The 25,622-nt window shown below is 47.2% G+C and overlaps 38 non-coding genes and 16 pseudogenes across 38 annotated transcripts; all 54 read left to right on the forward strand.

The window, feature by feature from the left end:
* The first annotated feature begins 5,110 nt into the window (after positions 1 to 5,110).
* On the forward strand, positions 5,111 to 5,265 carry LOC149606504 (signal recognition particle RNA; annotated as a pseudogene).
* Positions 5,266 to 5,403: 138 nt separating this feature from the next.
* On the forward strand, positions 5,404 to 5,703 carry LOC149606505 (signal recognition particle RNA). Its single transcript, XR_016377644.1, has one exon.
* Positions 5,704 to 5,792: 89 nt separating this feature from the next.
* Positions 5,793 to 6,073, forward strand: LOC149606506 (signal recognition particle RNA; annotated as a pseudogene).
* An 89-nt stretch (positions 6,074 to 6,162) lies between these two features.
* On the forward strand, positions 6,163 to 6,437 carry LOC149606507 (signal recognition particle RNA; annotated as a pseudogene).
* An 89-nt stretch (positions 6,438 to 6,526) lies between these two features.
* Positions 6,527 to 6,826, forward strand: LOC149606508 (signal recognition particle RNA). The gene has a single exon (XR_016377127.1).
* Positions 6,827 to 6,915: 89 nt separating this feature from the next.
* On the forward strand, positions 6,916 to 7,215 carry LOC149606509 (signal recognition particle RNA). Its single transcript, XR_016377335.1, has one exon.
* Positions 7,216 to 7,304: 89 nt separating this feature from the next.
* Positions 7,305 to 7,585, forward strand: LOC149606510 (signal recognition particle RNA; annotated as a pseudogene).
* Positions 7,586 to 7,674: 89 nt separating this feature from the next.
* LOC149606511 (signal recognition particle RNA) lies at positions 7,675 to 7,974 on the forward strand. The gene has a single exon (XR_016377618.1).
* Positions 7,975 to 8,063: 89 nt separating this feature from the next.
* On the forward strand, positions 8,064 to 8,363 carry LOC149606512 (signal recognition particle RNA). Its single transcript, XR_016377174.1, has one exon.
* Positions 8,364 to 8,452: 89 nt separating this feature from the next.
* On the forward strand, positions 8,453 to 8,752 carry LOC149606513 (signal recognition particle RNA). Its single transcript, XR_016377351.1, has one exon.
* An 89-nt stretch (positions 8,753 to 8,841) lies between these two features.
* On the forward strand, positions 8,842 to 9,141 carry LOC149606514 (signal recognition particle RNA). The gene has a single exon (XR_016377499.1).
* Positions 9,142 to 9,230: 89 nt separating this feature from the next.
* LOC149606515 (signal recognition particle RNA) lies at positions 9,231 to 9,505 on the forward strand (annotated as a pseudogene).
* An 89-nt stretch (positions 9,506 to 9,594) lies between these two features.
* On the forward strand, positions 9,595 to 9,894 carry LOC149606516 (signal recognition particle RNA). Its single transcript, XR_016377619.1, has one exon.
* Positions 9,895 to 9,983: 89 nt separating this feature from the next.
* On the forward strand, positions 9,984 to 10,283 carry LOC149606517 (signal recognition particle RNA). Its single transcript, XR_016377175.1, has one exon.
* Positions 10,284 to 10,372: 89 nt separating this feature from the next.
* Positions 10,373 to 10,671, forward strand: LOC149606518 (signal recognition particle RNA). Its single transcript, XR_016377522.1, has one exon.
* Positions 10,672 to 10,761: 90 nt separating this feature from the next.
* LOC149606519 (signal recognition particle RNA) lies at positions 10,762 to 11,061 on the forward strand. The gene has a single exon (XR_016377501.1).
* An 89-nt stretch (positions 11,062 to 11,150) lies between these two features.
* LOC149606520 (signal recognition particle RNA) lies at positions 11,151 to 11,450 on the forward strand. Its single transcript, XR_016377363.1, has one exon.
* An 89-nt stretch (positions 11,451 to 11,539) lies between these two features.
* Positions 11,540 to 11,838, forward strand: LOC149606521 (signal recognition particle RNA). Its single transcript, XR_016377652.1, has one exon.
* A 90-nt stretch (positions 11,839 to 11,928) lies between these two features.
* Positions 11,929 to 12,227, forward strand: LOC149606522 (signal recognition particle RNA). The gene has a single exon (XR_016377369.1).
* Positions 12,228 to 12,317: 90 nt separating this feature from the next.
* On the forward strand, positions 12,318 to 12,598 carry LOC149606523 (signal recognition particle RNA; annotated as a pseudogene).
* An 89-nt stretch (positions 12,599 to 12,687) lies between these two features.
* On the forward strand, positions 12,688 to 12,986 carry LOC149606524 (signal recognition particle RNA). Its single transcript, XR_016377691.1, has one exon.
* Positions 12,987 to 13,076: 90 nt separating this feature from the next.
* On the forward strand, positions 13,077 to 13,375 carry LOC149606525 (signal recognition particle RNA). The gene has a single exon (XR_016377382.1).
* A 90-nt stretch (positions 13,376 to 13,465) lies between these two features.
* Positions 13,466 to 13,764, forward strand: LOC149606526 (signal recognition particle RNA). The gene has a single exon (XR_016377468.1).
* A 90-nt stretch (positions 13,765 to 13,854) lies between these two features.
* Positions 13,855 to 14,128, forward strand: LOC149606527 (signal recognition particle RNA; annotated as a pseudogene).
* A 90-nt stretch (positions 14,129 to 14,218) lies between these two features.
* LOC149606528 (signal recognition particle RNA) lies at positions 14,219 to 14,517 on the forward strand. Its single transcript, XR_016377629.1, has one exon.
* Positions 14,518 to 14,607: 90 nt separating this feature from the next.
* On the forward strand, positions 14,608 to 14,887 carry LOC149606529 (signal recognition particle RNA; annotated as a pseudogene).
* A 90-nt stretch (positions 14,888 to 14,977) lies between these two features.
* Positions 14,978 to 15,276, forward strand: LOC149606530 (signal recognition particle RNA). The gene has a single exon (XR_016377667.1).
* A 90-nt stretch (positions 15,277 to 15,366) lies between these two features.
* Positions 15,367 to 15,665, forward strand: LOC149606531 (signal recognition particle RNA). Its single transcript, XR_016377383.1, has one exon.
* Positions 15,666 to 15,755: 90 nt separating this feature from the next.
* Positions 15,756 to 16,054, forward strand: LOC149606532 (signal recognition particle RNA). Its single transcript, XR_016377469.1, has one exon.
* Positions 16,055 to 16,144: 90 nt separating this feature from the next.
* Positions 16,145 to 16,418, forward strand: LOC149606533 (signal recognition particle RNA; annotated as a pseudogene).
* Positions 16,419 to 16,508: 90 nt separating this feature from the next.
* LOC149606534 (signal recognition particle RNA) lies at positions 16,509 to 16,807 on the forward strand. The gene has a single exon (XR_016377630.1).
* Positions 16,808 to 16,897: 90 nt separating this feature from the next.
* Positions 16,898 to 17,197, forward strand: LOC149606535 (signal recognition particle RNA). Its single transcript, XR_016377616.1, has one exon.
* An 89-nt stretch (positions 17,198 to 17,286) lies between these two features.
* Positions 17,287 to 17,585, forward strand: LOC149606536 (signal recognition particle RNA). Its single transcript, XR_016377133.1, has one exon.
* A 90-nt stretch (positions 17,586 to 17,675) lies between these two features.
* LOC149606537 (signal recognition particle RNA) lies at positions 17,676 to 17,949 on the forward strand (annotated as a pseudogene).
* Positions 17,950 to 18,039: 90 nt separating this feature from the next.
* LOC149606538 (signal recognition particle RNA) lies at positions 18,040 to 18,338 on the forward strand. Its single transcript, XR_016377112.1, has one exon.
* Positions 18,339 to 18,428: 90 nt separating this feature from the next.
* LOC149606539 (signal recognition particle RNA) lies at positions 18,429 to 18,702 on the forward strand (annotated as a pseudogene).
* A 90-nt stretch (positions 18,703 to 18,792) lies between these two features.
* LOC149606540 (signal recognition particle RNA) lies at positions 18,793 to 19,091 on the forward strand. The gene has a single exon (XR_016377631.1).
* Positions 19,092 to 19,181: 90 nt separating this feature from the next.
* LOC149606541 (signal recognition particle RNA) lies at positions 19,182 to 19,480 on the forward strand. Its single transcript, XR_016377470.1, has one exon.
* A 90-nt stretch (positions 19,481 to 19,570) lies between these two features.
* On the forward strand, positions 19,571 to 19,844 carry LOC149606542 (signal recognition particle RNA; annotated as a pseudogene).
* Positions 19,845 to 19,934: 90 nt separating this feature from the next.
* On the forward strand, positions 19,935 to 20,233 carry LOC149606543 (signal recognition particle RNA). Its single transcript, XR_016377632.1, has one exon.
* A 90-nt stretch (positions 20,234 to 20,323) lies between these two features.
* On the forward strand, positions 20,324 to 20,623 carry LOC149606544 (signal recognition particle RNA). Its single transcript, XR_016377488.1, has one exon.
* An 89-nt stretch (positions 20,624 to 20,712) lies between these two features.
* On the forward strand, positions 20,713 to 21,011 carry LOC149606545 (signal recognition particle RNA). The gene has a single exon (XR_016377362.1).
* An 89-nt stretch (positions 21,012 to 21,100) lies between these two features.
* LOC149606546 (signal recognition particle RNA) lies at positions 21,101 to 21,374 on the forward strand (annotated as a pseudogene).
* Positions 21,375 to 21,464: 90 nt separating this feature from the next.
* Positions 21,465 to 21,763, forward strand: LOC149606547 (signal recognition particle RNA). Its single transcript, XR_016377633.1, has one exon.
* Positions 21,764 to 21,852: 89 nt separating this feature from the next.
* Positions 21,853 to 22,151, forward strand: LOC149606548 (signal recognition particle RNA). Its single transcript, XR_016377528.1, has one exon.
* Positions 22,152 to 22,241: 90 nt separating this feature from the next.
* Positions 22,242 to 22,521, forward strand: LOC149606549 (signal recognition particle RNA; annotated as a pseudogene).
* Positions 22,522 to 22,611: 90 nt separating this feature from the next.
* Positions 22,612 to 22,910, forward strand: LOC149606550 (signal recognition particle RNA). Its single transcript, XR_016377613.1, has one exon.
* A 90-nt stretch (positions 22,911 to 23,000) lies between these two features.
* LOC149606551 (signal recognition particle RNA) lies at positions 23,001 to 23,300 on the forward strand. The gene has a single exon (XR_016377177.1).
* Positions 23,301 to 23,389: 89 nt separating this feature from the next.
* Positions 23,390 to 23,688, forward strand: LOC149606552 (signal recognition particle RNA). Its single transcript, XR_016377554.1, has one exon.
* Positions 23,689 to 23,778: 90 nt separating this feature from the next.
* LOC149606553 (signal recognition particle RNA) lies at positions 23,779 to 24,059 on the forward strand (annotated as a pseudogene).
* An 88-nt stretch (positions 24,060 to 24,147) lies between these two features.
* Positions 24,148 to 24,446, forward strand: LOC149606554 (signal recognition particle RNA). The gene has a single exon (XR_016377692.1).
* A 90-nt stretch (positions 24,447 to 24,536) lies between these two features.
* Positions 24,537 to 24,835, forward strand: LOC149606555 (signal recognition particle RNA). The gene has a single exon (XR_016377524.1).
* Positions 24,836 to 24,925: 90 nt separating this feature from the next.
* On the forward strand, positions 24,926 to 25,224 carry LOC149606556 (signal recognition particle RNA). Its single transcript, XR_016377403.1, has one exon.
* Positions 25,225 to 25,314: 90 nt separating this feature from the next.
* LOC149606557 (signal recognition particle RNA) lies at positions 25,315 to 25,589 on the forward strand (annotated as a pseudogene).
* The last annotated feature ends 33 nt before the right edge of the window (positions 25,590 to 25,622 follow it).

Raw genomic sequence — 25,622 nt, forward strand, 5'->3', positions numbered from 1 at the left:
AGCCCTTTGGAAGCTAGAATCGATGGATGGTATGAGGTTGGGATTCCTGTGAATCATGGACTCGTGTAGATCGTGTTATAATGTTGTCACGTGACCCAGACGAGGCTAGCTTATTCACGTGATCTAGACTGGCCAATAAGAAACTTACACGATAAACAAAGCGACAGTCAGGCTAGGTAGATCGGGGAGACGACAGTCAGGATCAGATACTCGAGCGATGTAGTCATTCTCAATGTTAATTTAACGAGCTTATGTCAAAGTAATAAAGATACTGTTTTTAAGTTTTATGTCGACTTATTATTATAACATGGTGATAGAGGTGGGATCACGGCCCCACGCAAACGTATACAGAAAGATCCGCACCGTCACAACACGCCAAGGCCCAAATTGATCTCGACCACGGAAGAAGGAGACTGACTCCAGATGGCATCGTTCAAAAGCCCTGCGCAATTTATACCCGGTACAGACCCTGCTACCGCTTGGAGGGAATACAAAGAAGGCTACGTCATATACGCCACTGCAGCCAAGTTAAATGGCGAAACCGTATCGATTCAACGCGCCACATTCTTACACGTATTAGGCCCGGTCGGCAGAAGAATATACAATACGCTTCCAATTCCAGAAGTAGATGACGCCCGCACCGTTCCGGTAATTATAGCGGCATTTGACACTTATTATCAACCATACAAAAACCTGCTCTATTCGCGTTATTTGTTTCTAACAACGAAACAACAAGAGAACCAAACATTCGATCATTTCTTCACGGAGTTGAAGGCCAAGGCTTATGAGTGCGATTTTACTCCATTAACTGATCAATTGATAACCACCCTAATCGTCGTAGGCATACACAATGACAAACTACGGAAACAACTACTATCTACACCCAACCTGACACTTGACATAGCTGTTGCCCGATGTCAAGCGGAAGAAACATCCAGCATTCAGGCCTCCTTGATGGGCACACAGCACGCCACTCGGGTAAATACAACAAACGACATACCAATTGCGACCCTTGATGCAATGAATCGACGGAGCTTCCAGACACGGCGACCACGTCACACCGCACCCCCAACCATCTTGCGCCAGCCAGACTACCAAGCTAACTCTTCGCGCTTTTCAACCAGTAATCGCCGGAATACCCCATATGAGGAGCGGCAACCTAATCACGACTGTCCCAACTGTACTACAAGTCACGGGGGGAGACCTTGCCCAGCACGGAACTCGAAATGTCTCAATTGCAACATTAGGGGACACTGGCGCCCCAAGTGTCGAAAGACGTTTTCACTTCAAGAAAGACAACAGGCCCAGGAGGACAGAGAGCCCTTACAGGACTACTCACGCCAGCCCATGGTATTTGACGAGATCCCAGCCGATTATAACGAGGTTTTCAACTACAGTATCACATTGGACACCCACACACTTGATGTACCCAAGTTAGAACTACGTCCACTTACACACTTACCGAGAGAGGACGAGATCTACGACCAAATATATCTCCTTGACAAGCCAATAACCTTCAAGGTGGATACAGGATCTCAAGTAAACATCATTCCAAACCAAATTTACGAAACATTACCAGGCAGGCTGACACTACGACAACCCGTCCACACGGTAACAGCATACTCTGGCCATACAGTCCCGATAGAAGGCATAGTCGATCTCCCATGCACCTCTTATAATGCATCAATCACCTGCCCATTTTACGTCATAAAGGACGACCGGACGCCAATCCTGGGTGCCGCAGCCTCTTTTCAACTAGGCCTCATTGAACACCACCGAAGACCATTGGGACCACGTCCAGAATATCAAGTGAACTCTACATCATTAGCTGGCGAAGAAGACCATACGACAACGACTCTACAAATTACACCCACGGAAGTAATTCGACAATACTCCTCAGTATTCGGCGAAATTGGCATAATTCCGGGCACCCATCACATACAATTGAAACCAAACACTATGCCTCACATAGCCACCGCCCACAAAATACCGATAGCACTGCAACAGCCAGTGAGACATGAACTAAACCGACTTCTACAACTCGGAATCATAGTCCCAGTCCAGGAGGCAGTGGATTGGGTCCATCCGATGGTGGCCGCCCCAAAGAAGGATGGCACAGTCCGCATTTGTCTTGATCCTCGGCGGCTCAACAAGGCCATAATGCGCACACCATATCCAGTTCCAACGTCCCAACAAATATTTGCGGAGCTAAATGGAGCTACAATCTTTACTGTATTAGACGTCCAGAGCGCTTTCTGGCAAATAAAACTTGATGAGTCTAGTTCAAAGCTGTGCACATTTGCCACGACAGAAGGCCAATATCGTTTCACGCGCCTCCCCATGGGCATCTCAACAGGCTCGGAAGTTTGTCAAGCAGCCTTACGGCGCATCTATCCAAAGACACAATTTCCAGAAGTACATATATCGACGGACGATTTTCTTATTGCCACACCGGACATGAACTCGCACATACATTCATTAATAAGAATTTTAGAAAAAGCCTACCAAATAGGATTACGGTTTAGTAGTCAAAAACTACAACTGGCAGTAACAAAAACAACCTACATAGGTAAATCTCCTTACCCCATCTGGAGTACAAATAGATCCAAGAAAAGTCCAAGCGATTACGTCCTTACCACCACCAACAGACAAACTGGCGCTACAAAGCTTCCTCGGCATGATAAACTACAACGCAAAATTCATTCCTAATTCTAACGAAGACACAGCTCCACTACGAGCTTTGCTTAAAAAGGATGCAGATTTTCGATGGGAAGCCACACACCAACGCCATTATGACAACTTAAAAACACTTACATCCACAGCCCCAGTACTGGCATATTTCAACCCGGAGCAACCAATCGTACTATCAGTAGACGCAAGCCCGCACGGAGTAGGAGCCGTTCTCCTACAGGACGGACACCCAGTGGAATACGCATCGACATCTTTTAATCCAACCCAACAACGCTACGCCCAAATAGACAAGGAATTACTGGCTATAGTCTACGCATGCGAACACTTCAACTACTATGTGGCAGGAACACGATTCACCGTACAAACAGACCATAATCCTCTCATAGGATTGTTGCAAAAACCTCTCCGACTCATCTCACCACGTCTACAACGGCTTACCATGCGATTGTTTCGCTACCAGATCGATCTAATTTATGTACCTGGCAAACAACTTTTGATCGCCGACATGCTCTCACGAGCCCCTCAAAAACACATGTTAATCAACACACCTGAACTGGAAGGCCCACAAACCGCAGTACATACCATAACTACCCACCCCCAAGAAGTACAGGATCGATACATAGAAATGACGCAGCAGGATTCTACCTTACAGCTGGTAATTGGGTTTGTAAAACGAGGCTGGCCTAAACATCAAAAGACATTACCAGAAGAATGTAAACCATACTGGCCCTATCAGGACGAATTATACTGCAAGCACCACTTACTCTTTCGTGGCACCAGATTGGTCATACCTCAAAGTATGAGACCAGAGATTCTTGGGAAAATCCATAACACTCACCAAGGCACAAATGCGTGTATTGCCAAGGCCAAACTCAACGTCTATTGGCCAAACATAACACAAGACATCACTAACTATGTGAAGGAATGCACGATCTGCATGGAACGGCAACGGGCTAATCCTCCAATGAGCATGACACCACACCCGGTACCCGCTTTACCATGGGAAATGGTTGGCACAGATCTGTTTATGATCGGATCACAAACATATATTCTTCTGGTCGATTATCTTTCACATTACGTTGAAGTACAAGAACTACCTAAAGCAAACACGCAAACAGTAACCACTTTCCTGAGATCTCAATTTGCACGATATGGTCCACCTCAAAGGCTCATATCGGACAACGGACCCCCATACAACGCCATGGACTTTAAACTCTTCTTGAAGAAGTGGGGCGTACAACATGTTACGTCCTCTCCTCACTACCCCCAATCAAATGGGCTGGCCGAGAGAATGGTACAAACAATTAAGAACGCCATTATCAAGGGTAATCAAGACGGAATAGACTTAGAAACGGTCCTATTAGAATACAGGACGACCCCCAAAGTGAATCGTCCATCCCCGGCAGAATTAAGCATGGGTCGCCGGTTACGCACGTTACTCACAACTACAAACAAAACCTTGCAACCCCAGTTCCCGATACAAAAGGCCAGGACTGGCATAATTCAACAACAGGCAGACATGGTAAATAGAGCCAACGAAAAACGGACTATGACGTCAACGCCGCTATACCCGGGTCAAGCTATTTATTATCAAAAAGGGAAAAGGAATTGGCAACCGGCAAAAATTGTTGCTAAAGCAACAGAGCCTCTGTCATAGAAAATCGAGACGCCAACGGGTCAGATCTATAGACGCACCAGAATCCAACTGCGACCTAAACAGCCAGAGAACTTTTCCAACATCAGTACTCGCAATTCCACTCCACCAATACTCCCAAGACCAGACAACACGCCAGAGCAGAGTCCAAGTCCAGCAAACCATACAGCCTCGTTCAACTCAAGGACATTTTATCGAAGACAGACTGATCAACGACAGGTCCCAACACTACAACCAGAGGTCATAGACGAACAACACCCTCCCGGAACAGTTCTTCAGACAGCGGGCAATCTTGATGAGACTGAACCCTCCCACACTCACGAAAGGATCCAGATGCCTGACAACGACGTCAACGAGACCAGACCACAGAGCAACCAACGGGAGGACTCCAGAACATACGCCCAGCCTAGCAGAACCAGTAGGAGTGGTAGACCATTAATACCACCACGGCGATACCAAACATAGGATAGGGCAACACTAGCATAGGCATAAAATTAAAAAAAAAAAAAAAAAAAATTAATGAAAAGAAAGATGTTATAATGTTGTCACGTGACCCAGACGAGGCTAGCTTATTCACGTGATCTAGACTGGCCAATAAGAAACTTACACGATAAACAAAGCGACAGTCAGGCTAGGTAGATCGGGGAGACGACAGTCAGGATCAGATACTCGAGCGATGTAGTCATTCTCAATGTTAATTTAACGAGCTTATGTCAAAGTAATAAAGATACTGTTTTTAAGTTTTATGTCGACTTATTATTATAACAGATCGGACGTCGGCGTTAAACTGGGTGTCAATATGGTCGTCTTCAGGTAACTGATGGACCACCAGGTTGTTCTAAGGAGGGACAAAACGGCTCAGGGCGGTAACGCAGCAGGCAAAAGTTCCCGCATTCGGCAGTGACGGGATAACGTCTGAGAGCGAGCTTCGAGTCACAACGCAACCAATACGACCGTACACGATTCTTATGTCAGTCTTTACACTTCAGATAGTGATTTTAACTTCAATGTTGTTATCCTTTCAAAGTTTGAATTGTTTTATTCGAGGTAACTTTGCAGCAGTGAGATGTGGCGAGCTCCTGTAATCCAGCCCTTTGGAAGCTAGAATCGATGGATGGTATGAGCTTGGGATTCCTGTGACTCATGGACTCGTGTAGATCGGACGTCCGCGTTAAGCTGGGTGTCTACATGGTCGTCTTCAGGTAACTGATGGACCACCAGGTTGTTCTAAGGAGGGACAAACCGGCTCAGGGCGGTAACGCAGCAGGCAAAAGTTCCCGCATTCGGCAGTGACGGGATAACGTCTGAGAGCGAGCTTCGAGTGACAACGCAACCAATACGACCGTACACGATTCTTATGTCAGCCTTTACACTTCAGATAAACATTTTAACTTCAATGTTGTTACCCTTGCAAAGTTTGAATTGTTTTATTCGAGGTAACTTTGCAGCTGGGAGTTGTGGCGAGCTCCTGTAATCCAGCCCTTTGGAAGCTAGAATCGATGGATGGTATGAGGTTGGGATTCCTGTGACTCATGGACTCGTGTAGATCGGACGTCCGCGTTAAGCTGGGTGTCAATATGGTCGTCTTCAGGTAACTGATGGACCACCAGGTTGTTCTAAGGTGGGACAAAACGGCTCAGGGCGGTAACGCAGCAGGCAGTGACGGGATAACGTCTGAGAGCGAACTTCGAGTCACAACGCAACCAATACGACCGTACACGATTCTTATGTCAGTCTTTACACTTCAGATAGTGATTTTAACTTCAATGTTGTTATCCTTGCAAAGTTTGAATTGTTTTATTCGAGGTAACTTTGCAGCTGGGAGTTGTGGCGTTCTCCTGTAATCCAGCCCTTTGGAAGCTAGAATCGATGGACGGTATGAGGATGGGATTCCTATAACTCAAGGACTCGTGAAGATCGGACGTCCGCGTTAAGCTGGGCGTCAATATGGTCGTCTTCAGGTAACTGATGGACCACCAGGTTGTTCTAAGGAGGGACAAACCGGCTCAGGGCGGTAACGCAGCATTCGGGATAACGTCTGAGAGCGAGCTTCGAGTCACAACGCAACCAATACGACCGTACAAGATTCTTATGTCAGTCTTTACACTTCAGATAGTGATTTTAACTTCAATGTTGTTATCCTTTCAAAGTTTGAATTGTTTTATTCGAGGTAACTTTGCAGCTGGGAGTTGTGGCGTTCCCCTGTAATCCAGCACTTTGGAAGGTAGAATCGATGGACGGTATGAGGTTGGCATTCCTGTAACTCAAGGACTCCTGTAGATCGGACGTCCGCGATAAGATGGGTGTCAATATGGTCGTCTTCAGGTAACTGATGGACCACCAGGTTGTTCTAAGGAGGGACAAACCGGCTCAGGGCGGTAACGCAGCAGGCAAAAGTTCCCGCATTCGGCAGTGACGGGATAACGTCTGAGAGCGAGCTTCGAGTCACAACGCAACCAATACGACCGTACACAATTCTTATGTCAGTCTTTACACTTCAGATAGTGATTTTAACTTCAATGTTCTTATCCTTGCAAAGTTTGAAATGTTTTATTCGAGATAACTTTGCAGCTGGGAGTTGTGGCGAGCTCCTGTAATCCAGCCCTTTGGAAGCTAGAATCGATGGATGGTATGAGGTTGGGATTCCTGTGACTCATGGACTCGTGTAGATCGGACGTTCGCGTTAAGCTGGGTGTCAATATGATCGTCTTCAGGTAACTGATGGATCACCAGGTTGTTCTAAGGAGGGACAAAACGGCTCAGGGCGGTAACGCAGCAGGCAAAAGTTCCCGCATTCGGCAGTGACGGGATAACGTCTGAGAGCGAGCTTCGAGTCACAACGCAACCAATACGACCGTACACGATTCTTATGTCAGCCTTTACACTTCAGATAAACATTTTAACTTCAATGTTGTTACCCTTGCAAAGTTTGAATTGTTTTATTCGAGGTAACTTTGCAGCTGGGAGTTGTGGCGAGCTCCTGTAATCCAGCCCTTTGGAAGCTAGAATCGATGGATGGTATGAGGTTGGGATTCCTGTGACTCATGGACTCGTGTAGATCGGACGTCCGCGTTAAGCTGGGTGTCAATATGGTCGTCTTCAGGTAACTGATGGACCACCAGGTTGTTCTAAGGTGGGACAAAACGGCTCAGGGCGGTAACGCAGCAGGCAGTGACGGGATAACGTCTGAGAGCGAACTTCGAGTCACAACGCAACCAATACGACCGTACACGATGCTTATGTCAGTCTTTACACTTCAGATAGTGATTTTAACTTCAATGTTGTTATCCTTGCAAAGTTTGAATTGTTTTATTCGAGGTAACTTTGCAGCTGGGAGTTGTGGCGTTCTCCTGTAATCCAGCCCTTTGGAAGCTAGAATCGATGGACGGTATGAGGTTGGCATTCCTGTAACTCAAGGACTCCTGTAGATCGGACGTCCGCGATAAGATGGGTGTCAATATGGTCGTCTTCAGGTAACTGATGGACCACCAGGTTGTTCTAAGGAGGGACAAACCGGCTCAGGGCGGTAACGCAGCAGGCAAAAGTTCCCGCATTCGGCAGTGACGGGATAACGTCTGAGAGCGAGCTTCGAGTCACAACGCAACCAATACGACCGTACACTATTCTTTTGTCAGTCTTTACACTTCAGATAGTGATTTTAACTTCAATGTTGTTATCCTTTCAAAGTTTGAATTGTTTTATTCGAGGTAACTTTGCAGCTGGGAGTTGTGGCGTTCCCCTGTAATCCAGCCCTTTGGAAGCTAGAATCGATGGACGGTATGAGGTTGGGATTCCTGTAACTCAAGGACTTCTGTAGATGGGACGTACGCGATAAGCTGGGTGTCAATATGGTCGTCTTTAGGTAACTGATGGACCACCAGGTTGTTCTAAGGAGGGACAAACCGGCTCAGGGCGGTAACGCAGCAGGCAAAAGTTACAGCATTCGGCAGTGACGGGATAACGTCTGAGAGCGAGCTTCGAGTCACAACGCAACCAATGCGACCGTACACGATTCTTTTGTCAGTCTTTACACTTCAGATAGTGATTTTAACTTCAATGTTCTTATCCTTGCAAAGTTTGAAATATTTTATTCGAGATAACTTTGCAGCTGGGAGTTGTGGCGAGCTCCTGTAATCCAGCCCTTTGGAAGCTAGAATCGATGGCTGGTATGAGGTTGGGATTCCTGTGACTCATGGACTCGTGTAGATCGGACGTCCGCGTTAAGCTGGGTGTCAATATGGTTGTCTTCAGGTAACTGATGGATCACCAGGTTGTTCTAAGGAGGGACAAACCGGCTCAGGGCGGTAACGCAGCAGGCAAAAGTTACCGCATTCGGCAGTGACGGGATAACGTCTGAGAGCGAGCTTCGAGTCACAACGCAACCAATGCGACCGTACACGATTCTTATGTCAGTCTTTACACTTCAGATAGTGATTTTAACTTCAATGTTCTTATCCTTGCAAAGTTTGAAATATTTTATTCGAGATAACTTTCCAGCTTAGAGTTGTGGCGAGCTCCTGTAATCCAGCCCTTTGGAAGCTAGAATCGATGGATGGTATGAGGTTGGGATTCCTGTGACTCATGGACTCGTGTAGATCGGACGTCCGCGTTAAGCTGGGTGTCAATATGGTCGTCTTCAGGTAACTGATGGACCACCAGGTTGTTCTAAGGATGGACAAACCGGCTCAGGGCGGTAACGCAGCAGGCAAAAGTTCCCGCATTCGGCAGTGACGGGATAACGTCTGAGAGCGAGCTTCGAGTCACAACGCAACCAATACGACCGTACACGATTCTTATGTCAGTCTTTACACTTCAGATAGTGATTTTAACTTCAATGTTCTTATCCTTTCAAAGTTTGAATTGTTTTATTCGAGGTAACTTTGCAGCTGGGAGTTGTGGCGTTCCCCTGTAATCCAGCCCTTTGGAAGCTAGAATCGATGGACGGTATGAGGTTGGGATTCCTGTAACTCAAGGACTCGTGTAGATCGGACGTCCGCGTTAATCTGGGCGTCAATATGGTCGTCTTCAGGTAACTGATGGACCACCAGGTTGTTCTAAGGAGGGACAAACCGGCTCAGGGCGGTAACGGAGCATTCGGGATAGCGTCTGAGAGCGAGCTTCGAGTCACAACGCAACCAATACGACCGTACACGATTCTTATGTCAGTCTTTACACTTCAGATAGTGATTTTAACTTCAATGTTGTTATCCTTGCAAAGTTTGAATTGTTTTATTCGAGGTAACTTTGCAGCTGGGAGTTGTGGCGTTCTCCTGTAATCCAGCCCTTTGGAAGCTAGAATCGATGGACGGTATGAGGTTGGCATTCCTGTAACTCAAGGACTCCTGTAGATCGGACGTCCGCGATAAGATGGGTGTCAATATGGTCGTCTTCAGGTAACTGATGGACCACCAGGTTGTTCTAAGGAGGGACAAACCGGCTCAGGGCGGTAACGCAGCAGGCAAAAGTTCCCGCATTCGGCAGTGACGGGATAACGTCTGAGAGCGAGCTTCGAGTCACAACGCAACCAATACGACCGTACACTATTCTTTTGTCAGTCTTTACACTTCAGATAGTGATTTTAACTTCAATGTTGTTATCCTTTCAAAGTTTGAATTGTTTTATTCGAGGTAACTTTGCAGCTGGGAGTTGTGGCGTTCCCCTGTAATCCAGCCCTTTGGAAGCTAGAATCGATGGACGGTATGAGGTTGGGATTCCTGTAACTCAAGGACTTCTGTAGATGGGACGTACGCGATAAGCTGGGTGTCAATATGGTCGTCTTTAGGTAACTGATGGACCACCAGGTTGTTCTAAGGAGGGACAAACCGGCTCAGGGCGGTAACGCAGCAGGCAAAAGTTACAGCATTCGGCAGTGACGGGATAACGTCTGAGAGCGAGCTTCGAGTCACAACGCAACCAATGCGACCGTACACGATTCTTTTGTCAGTCTTTACACTTCAGATAGTGATTTTAACTTCAATGTTCTTATCCTTGCAAAGTTTGAAATATTTTATTCGAGATAACTTTGCAGCTGGGAGTTGTGGCGAGCTCCTGTAATCCAGCCCTTTGGAAGCTAGAATCGATGGCTGGTATGAGGTTGGGATTCCTGTGACTCATGGACTCGTGTAGATCGGACGTCCGCTTTAAGCTGGGTGTCAATATGGTTGTCTTCAGGTAACTGATGGATCACCAGGTTGTTCTAAGGAGGGACAAACCGGCTCAGGGCGGTAACGCAGCAGGCAAAAGTTACCGCATTCGGCAGTGACGGGATAACGTCTGAGAGCGAGCTTCGAGTCACAACGCAACCAATGCGACCGTACACGATTCTTATGTCAGTCTTTACACTTCAGATAGTGATTTTAACTTCAATGTTCTTATCCTTGCAAAGTTTGAAATATTTTATTCGAGATAACTTTCCAGCTTAGAGTTGTGGCGAGCTCCTGTAATCCAGCCCTTTGGAAGCTAGAATCGATGGATGGTATGAGGTTGGGATTCCTGTGACTCATGGACTCGTGTAGATCGGACGTCCGCGTTAAGCTGGGTGTCAATATGGTCGTCTTCAGGTAACTGATGGACCACCAGGTTGTTCTAAGGATGGACAAACCGGCTCAGGGCGGTAACGCAGCAGGCAAAAGTTCCCGCATTCGGCAGTGACGGGATAACGTCTGAGAGCGAGCTTCGAGTCACAACGCAACCAATACGACCGTACACGATTCTTATGTCAGTCTTTACACTTCAGATAGTGATTTTAACTTCAATGTTCTTATCCTTTCAAAGTTTGAATTGTTTTATTCGAGGTAACTTTGCAGCTGGGAGTTGTGGCGTTCCCCTGTAATCCAGCCCTTTGGAAGCTAGAATCGATGGACGGTATGAGGTTGGGATTCCTGTAACTCAAGGACTCGTGTAGATCGGACGTCCGCGTTAAGCTGGGTGTCAATATGGTCGTCTTCAGGTAACTGATGGACCACCAGGTTGTTCTAAGGAGGGACAAACCGGCTCAGGGCGGTAACTCAGCAGGCAAAAGTTCCCGCATTCGGCAGTGACGGGATAACGTCTGAGAGCGAGCTTCGAGTCACAACGCAACCAATACGACCGTACACGATTCTTATGTCAGTCTTTACACTTCAGATAGTGATTTTAACTTCAATGTTGTTATCCTTTCAAAGTTTGAATTGTTTTATTCGAGGTAACTTTGCAGCTGGGAGTTGTGGCGTTCCCCTGTAATCCAGCACTTTGGAAGCTAGAATCGATGGACGGTATGAGGTTGGCATTCCTGTAACTCAAGGACTCCTGTAGATCGGACGTCCGCGATAAGATGGGTGTCAATATGGTCGTCTTCAGGTAACTGATGGACCACCAGGTTGTTCTAAGGAGGGACAAACCGGCTCAGGGCGGTAACGCAGCAGGCAAAAGTTCCCGCATTCGGCAGTGACGGGATAACGTCTGAGAGCGAGCTTCGAGTCACAACGCAACCAATACGACCGTACACGATTCTTATGTCAGTCTTTACACTTCAGATAGTGATTTTAACTTCAATGTTCTTATCCTTGCAAAGTTTGAAATGTTTTATTCGAGATAACTTTGCAGCTGGGAGTTGTGGCGAGCTCCTGTAATCCAGCCCTTTGGAAGCTAGAATCGATGGATGGTATGAGGTTGGGATTCCTGTGACTCATGGACTCGTGTAGATCGGACGTTCGCGTTAAGCTGGGTGTCAATATGATCGTCTTCAGGTAACTGATGGATCACCAGGTTGTTCTAAGGAGGGACAAAACGGCTCAGGGCGGTAACGCAGCAGGCAAAAGTTCCCGCATTCGGCAGTGACGGGATAACGTCTGAGAGCGAGCTTCGAGTCACAACGCAACCAATACGACCGTACACGATTCTTATGTCAGCCTTTACACTTCAGATAAACATTTTAACTTCAATGTTGTTACCCTTGCAAAGTTTGAATTGTTTTATTCGAGGTAACTTTGCAGCTGGGAGTTGTGGCGAGCTCCTGTAATCCAGCCCTTTGGAAGCTAGAATCGATGGATGGTATGAGGTTGGGATTCCTGTGACTCATGGACTCGTGTAGATCGGACGTCCGCGTTAAGCTGGGTGTCAATATGGTCGTCTTCAGGTAACTGATGGACCACCAGGTTGTTCTAAGGTGGGACAAAACGGCTCAGGGCGGTAACGCAGCAGGCAGTGACGGGATAACGTCTGAGAGCGAACTTCGAGTCACAACGCAACCAATACGACCGTACACGATGCTTATGTCAGTCTTTACACTTCAGATAGTGATTTTAACTTCAATGTTGTTATCCTTGCAAAGTTTGAATTGTTTTATTCGAGGTAACTTTGCAGCTGGGAGTTGTGGCGTTCTCCTGTAATCCAGCCCTTTGGAAGCTAGAATCGATGGACGGTATGAGGTTGGCATTCCTGTAACTCAAGGACTCCTGTAGATCGGACGTCCGCGATAAGATGGGTGTCAATATGGTCGTCTTCAGGTAACTGATGGACCATCAGGTTGTTCTAAGGAGGGACAAACCGGCTCAGGACGGTAACGCAGCAGGCAAAAGTTCCCGCATTCGGCAGTGACGGGATAACGTCTGAGAGCGAGCTTCGAGTCACAACGCAACCAATACGACCGTACACGATTCTTATGTCAGTCTTTACACTTCAGATAGTGATTTTAACTTCAATGTTCTTATCCTTGCAAAGTTTGAAATATTTTATTCGAGATAACTTTGCAGCTGGGAGTTGTGGCGAGCTCCTGTAATCCAGCCCTTTGGAAGCTAGAATCGATGGCTGGTATGAGGTTGGGATTCCTGTGACTCATGGACTCGTGTAGATCGGACGTCCGCGTTAAGCTGGGTGTCAATATGGTTGTCTTCAGGTAACTGATGGATCACCAGGTTGTTCTAAGGAGGGACAAACCGGCTCAGGGCGGTAACGCAGCAGGCAAAAGTTACCGCATTCGGCAGTGACGGGATAACGTCTGAGAGCGAGCTTCGAGTCACAACGCAACCAATGCGACCGTACACGATTCTTATGTCAGTCTTTACACTTCAGATAGTGATTTTAACTTCAATGTTCTTATCCTTGCAAAGTTTGAAATATTTTATTCGAGATAACTTTGCAGCTGGGAGTTGTGGCGAGCTCCTGTAATCCAGCCCTTTGGAAGCTAGAATCGATGGATGGTATGAGGTTGGGATTCCTGTGACTCATGGACTCGTGTAGATCGGACGTCCGCGTTAAGCTGGGTGTCAATATGGTCGTCTTCAGGTAACTGATGGACCACCACGTTGTTCTAAGGATGGACAAACCGGCTCAGGGCGGTAACGCAGCAGGCAAAAGTTCCCGCATTCGGCAGTGACGGGATAACGTCTGAGAGCGAGATTCGAGTCACAACGCAACCAATACGACCGTACACGATTCTTATGTCAGTCTTTACACTTCAGATAGTGATTTTAACTTCAATGTTCTTATCCTTTCAAAGTTTGAATTGTTTTATTCGAGGTAACTTTGCAGCTGGGAGTTGTGGCGTTCCCCTGTAATCCAGCCCTTTGGAAGCTAGAATCGATGGACGGTATGAGGTTGGGATTCCTGTAACTCAAGGACTCGTGTAGATCGGACGTCCGTGTTAATCTGGGCGTCAATATGGTCGTCTTCAGGTAACTGATGGACCACCAGGTTGTTCTAAGGAGGGACAAACCGGCTCAGGGCGGTAACGGAGCATTCGGGATAGCGTCTGAGAGCGAGCTTCGAGTCACAACGCAACCAATACGACCGTACACGATTCTTATGTCAGTCTTTACACTTCAGATAGTGATTTTAACTTCAATGTTGTTATCCTTGCAAAGTTTGAAATATTTTATTCGAGATAACTTTGCAGCTGGGAGTTGTGGCGAGCTCCTGTAATCCAGCCCTTTGGGAGCTAGAATCGATGGACGGTATGAGGTTGGTATTCCTGTAACTCAAGGACTCCTGTAGATCGGACGTCCACGATAAGCTGGGTGTCAATATGGTCGTCTTCAGGTAGCTCATGGACCACCAGGTTGTTCTAAGGTGGGACAAAACGGCTCAGGGCGGTAACGCAGCAGGCAAAAGTTCCCGCATTCGGCAGTGACGGGATAACGTCTGAGAGCGAGCTTCGAGTCACAAAGCAACCAATACGACCGTACACGATTCTTATGTCAGTCTTTACACTTCAGATAGTGATTTTAACTTCAATGTTCTTATCCTTGCAAAGTTTGAAATGTTTTATTCGAGGTAACTTTGCAGCTGGGAGTTGTGGCGAGCTCCTGTAATCCAGCCCTTTGGAAGCTATAATCGATGGATGGTATGAGGTTGGGATTCCTGTGACTCATGGACTCGTGTAGATCGGACGTCCGCGTTAAGCTGGGTGTCAATATGGTCGTCTTCAGGTAACTGATGGACCACCAGGTTGTTCTAAGGTGGGACAAAACGGCTCAGGGCGGTAACGCAGCAGGCAGTGACGGGATAACGTCTGAGAGCGAACTTCGAGTCACAACGCAACCAATACGACCGTACACGATGCTTATGTCAGTCTTTACACTTCAGATAGTGATTTTAACTTCAATGTTGTTATCCTTGCAAAGTTTGAATTGTTTTATTCGAGGTAACTTTGCAGCTGGGAGTTGTGGCGTTCTCCTGTAATCCAGCCCTTTGGAAGCTAGAATCGATGGACGGTATGAGGTTGGCATTCCTGTAACTCAAGGACTCCTGTAGATCGGACGTCCGCGATAAGATGGGTGTCAATATGGTCGTCTTCAGGTAACTGATGGACCACCAGGTTGTTCTAAGGAGGGACAAACCGGCTCAGGACGGTAACGCAGCAGGCAAAAGTTCCCGCATTCGGCAGTGACGGGATAACGTCTGAGAGCGAGCTTCGAGTCACAACGCAACCAATACGACCGTACACGATTCTTATGTCAGTCTTTACACTTCAGATAGTGATTTTAACTTCAATGTTCTTATCCTTGCAAAGTTTGAAATATTTTATTCGAGATAACTTTGCAGCTGGGAGTTGTGGCGAGCTCCTGTAATCCAGCCCTTTGGAAGCTAGAATCGATGGCTGGTATGAGGTTGGGATTCCTGTGACTCATGGACTCGTGTAGATCGGACGTCCGCGTTAAGCTGGGTGTCAATATGGTTGTCTTCAGGTAACTGATGGATCACCAGGTTGTTCTAAGGAGGGACAAACCGGCTCAGGGCGGTAACGCAGCAGGCAAAAGTTACCGCATTCGGCAGTGACGGGATAACGTCTGAGAGCGAGCTTCGAGTCACAACGCAACCAATGCGACCGTACACGATTCTTATGTCAGTCTTTACACTTCAGATAGTGATTTTAACTTCAATGTTCTTATCCTTGCAAAGTTTGAAATATTTTATTCGAGATAACTTTGCAGCTGGGAGTTGTGGCGAGCTCCTGTAATCCAGCCCTTTGGAAGCTAGAATCGATGGATGGTATGAGGTTGGGATTCCTGTGACTCATGGACTCGTGTAGATCGGACGTCCGCGTTAAGCTGGGTGTCAATATGGTCGTCTTCAGGTAACTGATGGACCACCACGTTGTTCTAAGGATGGACAAACCGGCTCAGGGCGGTAACGCAGCAGGCAAAAGTTCCCGCATTCGGCAGTGACGGGATAACGTCTGAGAGCGAGATTCGAGTCACAACGCAACCAATACGACCGTACACGATTCTTATGTCAGTCTTTACACTTCAGATAGTGATTTTAACTTCAATGTTCTTATCCTTTCAAAGTTTGAATTGTTTTATTCGAGGTAACTTTGCAGCTGGGAGTTGTGGCGTTCCCCTGTAATCCAGCCCTTTGGAAGCTAGAATCGATGGACGGTATGAGGTTGGGATTCCTGTAACTCAAGGACTCGTGTAGATCGGACGTCCGTGTTAATCTGGGCGTCAATATGGTCGTCTTCAGGTAACTGATGGACCACCAGGTTGTTCTAAGGAGGGACAAACCGGCTCAGGGCGGTAACGGAGCATTCGGGATAGCGTCTGAGAGCGAGCTTCGAGTCACAACGCAACCAATACGACCGTACACGATTCTTATGTCAGTCTTTACACTTCAGATAGTGATTTTAACTTCAATGTTGTTATCCTTGCAAAGTTTGAAATATTTTATTCGAGATAACTTTGCAGCTGGGAGTTGTGGCGAGCTCCTGTAATCCAGCCCTTTGGGAGCTAGAATCGATGGACGGTATGAGGTTGGTATTCCTGTAACTCAAGGACTCCTGTAGATCGGACGTCCACGATAAGCTGGGTGTCAATATGGTCGTCTTCAGGTAGCTCATGGACCACCAGGTTGTTCTAAGGTGGGACAAAACGGCTCAGGGCGGTAACGCAGCAGGCAAAAGTTCCCGCATTCGGCAGTGACGGGATAACGTCTGAGAGCGAGCTTCGAGTCACAAAGCAACCAATACGACCGTACACGATTCTTATGTCAGTCTTTACACTTCAGATAGTGATTTTAACTTCAATGTTCTTATCCTTGCAAAGTTTGAAATGTTTTATTCGAGATAACTTTGCAGCTGGGAGTTGTGGCGAGCTCCTGTAATCCAGCCCTTTGGAAGCTATAATCGATGGATGGTATGAGGTTGGGATTCCTGTGACTCATGGACTCGTGTAGATCGGACGTTCGCGTTAAGCTGGGTGTCAATATGATCGTCTTCAGGTAACTGATGGATCACCAGGTTGTTCTAAGGAGGGACAAAACGGCTCAGGGCGGTAACGCAGCAGGCAAAAGTTCCCGCATTCGGCAGTGAGGGGCTAACGTCTGAGAGCGAGCTTCGAGTCACAACGCAACCAATACGACCGTACACGATTCTTTTGTCAGTCTTTACACTTCAGATAGTGATTTTAACTTCAATGTTCTTATCCTTGCAAAGTTTGAAATATTTTATTCGAGATAACTTTGCAGCTGGGAGTTGTGGCGAGCTCCTGAAATCCAGCCCTTTGGGAGCTAGAATCGATGGACGGTATGAGGTTGGTATTCCTGTAACTCAAGGACTCCTGTAGATCGGACGTCCACGATAAGCTGGGTGTCAATATGGTCGTCTTCAGGTAGCTCATGGACCACCAGGTTGTTCTAAGGTGGGACAAAACGGCTCAGGGCGGTAACGCAGCAGGCAAAAGTTCCCGCATTCGGCAGTGACGGGATAACGTCTGAGAGCGAGATTCGAGTCACAACGCAACCAATACGACCGTACACGATTCTTATGTCAGTCTTTACACTTCAGATAGTGATTTTAACTTCAATGTTCTTATCCTTTCAAAGTTTGAATTGTTTTATTCGAGGTAACTTTGCAGCTGGGAGTTGTGGCGTTCCCCTGTAATCCAGCCCTTTGGAAGCTAGAATCGATGGACGGTATGAGGTTGGGATTCCTGTAACTCAAGGACTCGTGTAGATCGGACGTCCGTGTTAATCTGGGCGTCAATATGGTCGTCTTCAGGTAACTGATGGACCACCAGGTTGTTCTAAGGAGGGACAAACCGGCTCAGGGCGGTAACGGAGCATTCGGGATAGCGTCTGAGAGCGAGCTTCGAGTCACAACGCAACCAATACGACCGTACACGATTCTTATGTCAGTCTTTACACTTCAGATAGTGATTTTAACTTCAATGTTGTTATCCTTGCAAAGTTTGAAATATTTTATTCGAGATAACTTTGCAGCTGGGAGTTGTGGCGAGCTCCTGTAATCCAGCCCTTTGGGAGCTAGAATCGATGGACGGTATGAGGTTGGTATTCCTGTAACTCAAGGACTCCTGTAGATCGGACGTCCACGATAAGCTGGGTGTCAATATGGTCGTCTTCAGGTAGCTCATGGACCACCAGGTTGTTCTAAGGTGGGACAAAACGGCTCAGGGCGGTAACGCAGCAGGCAAAAGTTCCCGCATTCGGCAGTGACGGGATAACGTCTGAGAGCGAGATTCGAGTCACAACGCAACCAATACGACCGTACACGATTCTTATGTCAGTCTTTACACTTCAGATAGTGATTTTAACTTCAATGTTCTTATCCTTTCAAAGTTTGAATTGTTTTATTCGAGGTAACTTTGCAGCTGGGAGTTGTGGCGTTCCCCTGTAATCCAGCCCTTTGGAAGCTAGAATCGATGGACGGTATGAGGTTGGGATTCCTGTAACTCAAGGACTCGTGTAGATCGGACGTCCGTGTTAATCTGGGCGTCAATATGGTCGTCTTCAGGTAACTGATGGACCACCAGGTTGTTCTAAGGAGGGACAAACCGGCTCAGGGCGGTAACGGAGCATTCGGGATAGCGTCTGAGAGCGAGCTTCGAGTCACAACGCAACCAATACGACCGTACACGATTCTTATGTCAGTCTTTACACTTCAGATAGTGATTTTAACTTCAATGTTGTTATCCTTGCAAAGTTTGAAATATTTTATTCGAGATAACTTTGCAGCTGGGAGTTGTGGCGAGCTCCTGTAATCCAGCCCTTTGGGAGCTAGAATCGATGGACGGTATGAGGTTGGTATTCCTGTAACTCAAGGACTCCTGTAGATCGGACGTCCACGATAAGCTGGGTGTCAATATGGTCGTCTTCAGGTAGCTCATGGACCACCAGGTTGTTCTAAGGTGGGACAAAACGGCTCAGGGCGGTAACGCAGCAGGCAAAAGTTCCCGCATTCGGCAGTGACGGGATAACGTCTGAGAGCGAGCTTCGAGTCACAAAGCAACCAATACGACCGTACACGATTCTTATGTCAGTCTTTACACTTCAGATAGTGATTTTAACTTCAATGTTCTTATCCTTGCAAAGTTTGAAATATTTTATTCGAGATAACTTTGCAGCTGGGAGTTGTGGCGAGCTCCTGTAATCCAGCCCTTTGGAAGCTAGAATCGATGGATGGTATGAGGTTGGGATTCCTGTGACTCATGGACTCGTGTAGATCGGACGTCCGCGTTAAGCTGGGTGTCAATATGGTCGTCTTCAGGTAACTGATGGACCACCACGTTGTTCTAAGGATGGACAAACCGGCTCAGGGCGGTAACGCAGCAGGCAAAAGTTCCCGCATTCGGCAGTGACGGGATAACGTCTGAGAGCGAGATTCGAGTCACAACGCAACCAATACGACCGTACACGATTCTTATGTCAGTCTTTACACTTCAGATAGTGATTTTAACTTCAATGTTCTTATCCTTTCAAAGTTTGAATTGTTTTATTCGAGGTAACTTTGCAGCTGGGAGTTGTGGCGTTCCCCTGTAATCCAGCCCTTTGGAAGCTAGAATCGATGGACGGTATGAGGTTGGGATTCCTGTAACTCAAGGACTCGTGTAGATCGGACGTCCGTGTTAATCTGGGCGTCAATATGGTCGTCTTCAGGTAACTGATGGACCACCAGGTTGTTCTAAGGAGGGACAAACCGGCTCAGGGCGGTAACGGAGCATTCGGGATAGCGTCTGAGAGCGAGCTTCGAGTCACAACGCAACCAATACGACCGTACACGATTCTTATGTCAGTCTTTACACTTCAGATAGTGATTTTAACTTCAATGTTGTTATCCTTGCAAAGTTTGAAATATTTTATTCGAGATAACTTTGCAGCTGGGAGTTGTGGCGAGCTCCTGTAATCCAGCCCTTTGGGAGCTAGAATCGATGGACGGTATGAGGTTGGTATTCCTGTAACTCAAGGACTCCTGTAGATCGGACGTCCACGATAAGCTGGGTGTCAATATGGTCGTCTTCAGGTAGCTCATGGACCACCAGGTTGTTCTAAGGTGGGACAAAACGGCTCAGGGCGGTAACGCAGCAGGCAAAAGTTCCCGCATTCGGCAGTGACGGGATAACGTCTGAGAGCGAGCTTCGAGTCACAAAGCAACCAATACGACCGTACACGATTCTTATGTCAGTCTTTACACTTCAGATAGTGATTTTAACTTCAATGTTCTTATCCTTGCAAAGTTTGAAATGTTTTATTCGAGATAACTTTGCAGCTGGGAGTTGTGGCGAGCTCCTGTAATCCAGCCCTTTGGAAGCTAGAATCGATGGATGGTATGAGGTTGGGATTCCTGTGACTCATGGACTCGTGTAGATCGGACGTTCGCGTTAAGCTGGGTGTCAATATGATCGTCTTCAGGTAACTGATGGATCACCAGGTTGTTCTAAGGAGGGACAAAACGGCTCAGGGCGGTAACGCAGCAGGCAAAAGTTCCCGCATTCGGCAGTGAGGGGCTAACGTCTGAGAGCGAGCTTCGAGTCACAACGCAACCAATACGACCGTACACGATTCTTTTGTCAGTCTTTACACTTCAGATAGTGATTTTAACTTCAATGTTCTTATCCTTGCAAAGTTTGAAATATTTTATTCGAGATAACTTTGCAGCTGGGAGTTGTGGCGAGCTCCTGTAATCCAGCCCTTTGGAAGCTAGAATCGATGGATGGTATGAGGTTGGGATTCCTGTGACTCATGGACTCGTGTAGATCGGACGTCCGCGTTAAGCTGGGTGTCAATATGGTCGTCTTCAGGTAACTGATGGACCACCAGGTTGTTCTAAGGATGGACAAACCGGCTCAGGGCGGTAACGCAGCAGGCAAAAGTTCCCGCATTCGGCAGTGACGGGATAACGTCTGAGAGCGAGATTCGAGTCACAACGCAACCAATACGACCGTACACGATTCTTATGTCAGTCTTTACACTTCAGATAGTGATTTTAACTTCAATGTTCTTATCCTTTCAAAGTTGAATTGTTTTATTCGAGGTAACTTTGCAGCTGGGAGTTGTGGCGTTCCCCTGTAATCCAGCCCTTTGGAAGCTAGAATCGATGGACGGTATGAGGTTGGGATTCCTGTAACTCAAGGACTCGTGTAGATCGGACGTCCGCGTTAATCTGGGCGTCAATATGGTCGTCTTCAGGTAACTGATGGACCACCAGGTTGTTCTAAGGAGGGACAAACCGGCTCAGGGCGGTAACGGAGCATTCGGGATAGCGTCTGAGAGCGAGCTTCGAGTCACAACGCAACCAATACGACCGTACACGATTCTTATGTCAGTCTTTACACTTCAGATAGTGATTTTAACTTCAATGTGTTTATCCTTGCAAAGTTTGAAATATTTTATTCGAGATAACTTTGCAGCTGGGAGTTGTGGCGAGCTCCTGTAATCCAGCCCTTTGGGAGCTAGAATCGATGGACGGTATGAGGTTGGTATTCCTGTAACTCAAGGACTCCTGTAGATCGGACGTCCACGATAAGCTGGGTGTCAATATGGTCGTCTTCAGGTAGCTCATGGACCACCAGGTTGTTCTAAGGTGGGACAAAACGGCTCAGGGCGGTAACGCAGCAGGCAAAAGTTCCCGCATTCGGCAGTGACGGGATAACGTCTGAGAGCGAGCTTCGAGTCACAAAGCAACCAATACGACCGTACACGATTCTTATGTCAGTCTTTACACTTCAGATAGTGATTTTAACTTCAATGTTCTTATCCTTGCAAAGTTGAAATGTTTTATTCGAGATAACTTTGCAGCTGGGAGTTGTGGCGAGCTCCTGTAATCCAGCCCTTTGGAAGCTAGAATCGATGGATGGTATGAGGTTGGGATTCCTGTGACTCATGGACTCGTGTAGATCGGACGTTCGCGTTAAGCTGGGTGTCAATATGATCGTCTTCAGGTAACTGATGGATCACCAGGTTGTTCTAAGGAGGGACAAAACGGCTCAGGGCGGTAACGCAGCAGGCAAAAGTTCCCGCATTCGGCAGTGACGGGATAACGTCTGAGAGCGAGCTTCGAGTCACAAAGCAACCAATACGACCGTACACGATTCTTATGTCAGTCTTTACACTTCAGATAGTGATTTTAACTTCAATGTTCTTATCCTTGCAAAGTTTGAAATGTTTTATTCGAGATAACTTTGCAGCTGGGAGTTGTGGCGAGCTCCTGTAATCCAGCCCTTTGGAAGCTAGAATCGATGGATGGTATGAGGTTGGGATTCCTGTGACTCATGGACTCGTGTAGATCGGACGTCCGCGTTAAGCTGGGTGTCAATATGGTCGTCTTCAGGTAACTGATGGACCACCAGGTTGTTCTAAGGTGGGACAAAACGGCTCAGGGCGGTAACGCAGCAGGCAGTGACGGGATAACGTCTGAGAGCGAACTTCGAGTCACAACGCAACCAATACGACCGTACACGATGCTTATGTCAGTCTTTACACTTCAGATAGTGATTTTAACTTCAATGTTGTTATCCTTGCAAAGTTTGAATTGTTTTATTCGAGGTAACTTTGCAGCTGGGAGTTGTGGCGTTCTCCTGTAATCCAGCCCTTTGGAAGCTAGAATCGATGGACGGTATGAGGTTGGCATTCCTGTAACTCAAGGACTCCTGTAGATCGGACGTCCGCGATAAGATGGGTGTCAATATGGTCGTCTTCAGGTAACTGATGGACCACCAGGTTGTTCTAAGGAGGGACAAACCGGCTCAGGGCGGTAACGCAGCAGGCAAAAGTTCCCGCATTCGGCAGTGACGGGATAACGTCTGAGAGCGAGCTTCGAGTCACAACGCAACCAATACGACCGTACACGATTCTTATGTCAGTCTTTACACTTCAGATAGTGATTTTAACTTCAATGTTGTTATCCTTTCAAAGTTTGAATTGTTTTATTCGAGGTAACTTTGCAGCTGGGAGTTGTGGCGTTCCCCTGTAATCCAGCCCTTTGGAAGCTAGAATCGATGGACGGTATGAGGTTGGGATTCCTGTAACTCAAGGACTTCTGTAGATGGGACGTACGCGATAAGCTGGGTGTCAATATGGTCGTCTTTAGGTAACTGATGGACCACCAGGTTGTTCTAAGGAGGGACAAACCGGCTCAGGGCGGTAACGCAGCAGGCAAAAGTTACAGCATTCGGCAGTGACGGGATAACGTCTGAGAGCGAGCTTCGAGTCACAACGCAACCAATGCGACCGTACACGATTCTTTTGTCAGTCTTTACACTTCAGATAGTGATTTTAACTTCAATGTTCTTATCCTTGCAAAGTTTGAAATATTTTATTCGAGATAACTTTGCAGCTGGGAGTTGTGGCGAGCTCCTGTAATCCAGCCCTTTGGAAGCTAGAATCGATGGATGGTATGAGGTTGGGATTCCTGTGACTCATGGACTCGTGTAGATCGGACGTTCGCGTTAAGCTGGGTGTCAATATGATCGTCTTCAGGTAACTGATGGATCACCAGGTTGTTCTAAGGAGGGACAAAACGGCTCAGGGCGGTAACGCAGCAGGCAAAAGTTCCCGCATTCGGCAGTGAGGGGCTAACGTCTGAGAGCGAGCTTCGAGTCACAACGCAACCAATACGACCGTACACGATTCTTATGTCAGCCTTTACACTTCAGATAAACATTTTAACTTCAATGTTGTTACCCTTGCAAAGTTTGAATTGTTTTATTCGAGGTAACTTTGCAGCTGGGAGTTGTGGCGAGCTCCTGTAATCCAGCCCTTTGGAAGCTAGAATCGATGGATGGTATGAGGTTGGGATTCCTGTGACTCATGGACTCGTGTAGATCGGACGTCCGCGTTAAGCTGGGTGTCAATATGGTCGTCTTCAGGTAACTGATGGACCACCAGGTTGTTCTAAGGTGGGACAAAACGGCTCAGGGCGGTAACGCAGCAGGCAGTGACGGGATAACGTCTGAGAGCGAACTTCGAGTCACAACGCAACCAATACGACCGTACACGATGCTTATGTCAGTCTTTCACTTCAGATAGTGATTTTAACTTCAATGTTGTTATCCTTGCAAAGTTTGAATTGTTTTATTCGAGGTAACTTTGCAGCTGGGAGTTGTGGCGTTCTCCTGTAATCCAGCCCTTTGGAAGCTAGAATCGATGGACGGTATGAGGTTGGCATTCCTGTAACTCAAGGACTCCTGTAGATCGGACGTCCGCGATAAGATGGGTGACAATATGGTCGTCTTCAGGTAACTGATGGACCACCAGGTTGTTCTAAGGAGGGACAAACCGGCTCAGGGCGGTAACGCAGCAGGCAAAAGTTCCCGCATTCGGCAGTGACGGGATAACGTCTGAGAGCGAGCTTCGAGTCACAACGCAACCAATACGACCGTACACGATTCTTATGTCAGTCTTTACACTTCAGATAGTGATTTTAACTTCAATGTTGTTATCCTTTCAAAGTTTCAATTGTTTTATTCGAGGTAACTTTGCAGCTGGGAGTTGTGGCGTTCCCCTGTAATCCAGCCCTTTGGAAGCTAGAATCGATGGCTGGTATGAGGTTGGGATTCCTGTGACTCATGGACTCGTGTAGATCGGACGTCCGCGTTAAGCTGGGTGTCAATATGGTTGTCTTCAGGTAACTGATGGACCACCAGGTTGTTCTAAGGAGGGACAAACCGGCTCAGGGCGGTAACGCAGCAGGCAAAAGTTACCGCATTCGGCAGTGACGGGATAACGTCTGAGAGCGAGCTTCGAGTCACAACGCAACCAATGCGACCGTACACGATTCTTATGTCAGTCTTTACACTTCAGATAGTGATTTTAACTTCAATGTTCTTATCCTTGCAAAGTTCGAAATATTTTATTCGAGATAACTTTGCAGCTGGGAGTTGTGGCGAGCTCCTGTAATCCAGCCCTTTGGAAGCTAGAATCGATGGATGGTATGAGGTTGGGATTCCTGTGACTCATGGACTCGTGTAGATCGGACGTCCGCGTTAAGCTGGGTGTCAATATGGTCGTCTTCAGGTAACTGATGGACCACCAGGTTGTTCTAAGGATGGACAAACCGGCTCAGGGCGGTAACGCAGCAGGCAAAGGTTCCCGCATTCGGCAGTGACGGGATAACGTCTGAGAGCGAGCTTCGAGTCACAACGCAACCAATACGACCGTACAGGATTCTTATGTCAGTCTTTACACTTCAGATAGTGATTTTAACTTCAATGTTCTTATCCTTTCAAAGTTTGAATTGTTTTATTCGAGGTAACTTTGCAGCTGGGAGTTGTGGCGTTCCCCTGTAATCCAGCCCTTTGGAAGCTAGAATCGATGGACGGTATGAGGTTGGGATTCATGTAACTCAAGGACTCGTGTAGATCGGACGTCCGCGTTAATCTGGGCGTCAATATGGTCGTCTTCAGGTAACTGATGGACCACCAGGTTGTTCTAAGGAGGGACAAACCGGCTCAGGGCGGTAACGGAGCATTCGGGATAGCGTCTGAGAGCGAGCTTCGAGTCACAACGCAACCAATACGACCGTACACGATTCTTATGTCAGTCTTTACACTTCAGATAGTGATTTTAA

This window comes from Phalangium opilio, unplaced genomic scaffold (genome assembly GCF_054372755.1).
Source record: "Phalangium opilio isolate 3A_F unplaced genomic scaffold, DU_Popi_V2 ptg000352l_1, whole genome shotgun sequence".
Classification (NCBI taxonomy): Eukaryota; Metazoa; Arthropoda; class Arachnida; order Opiliones; family Phalangiidae; genus Phalangium; species Phalangium opilio.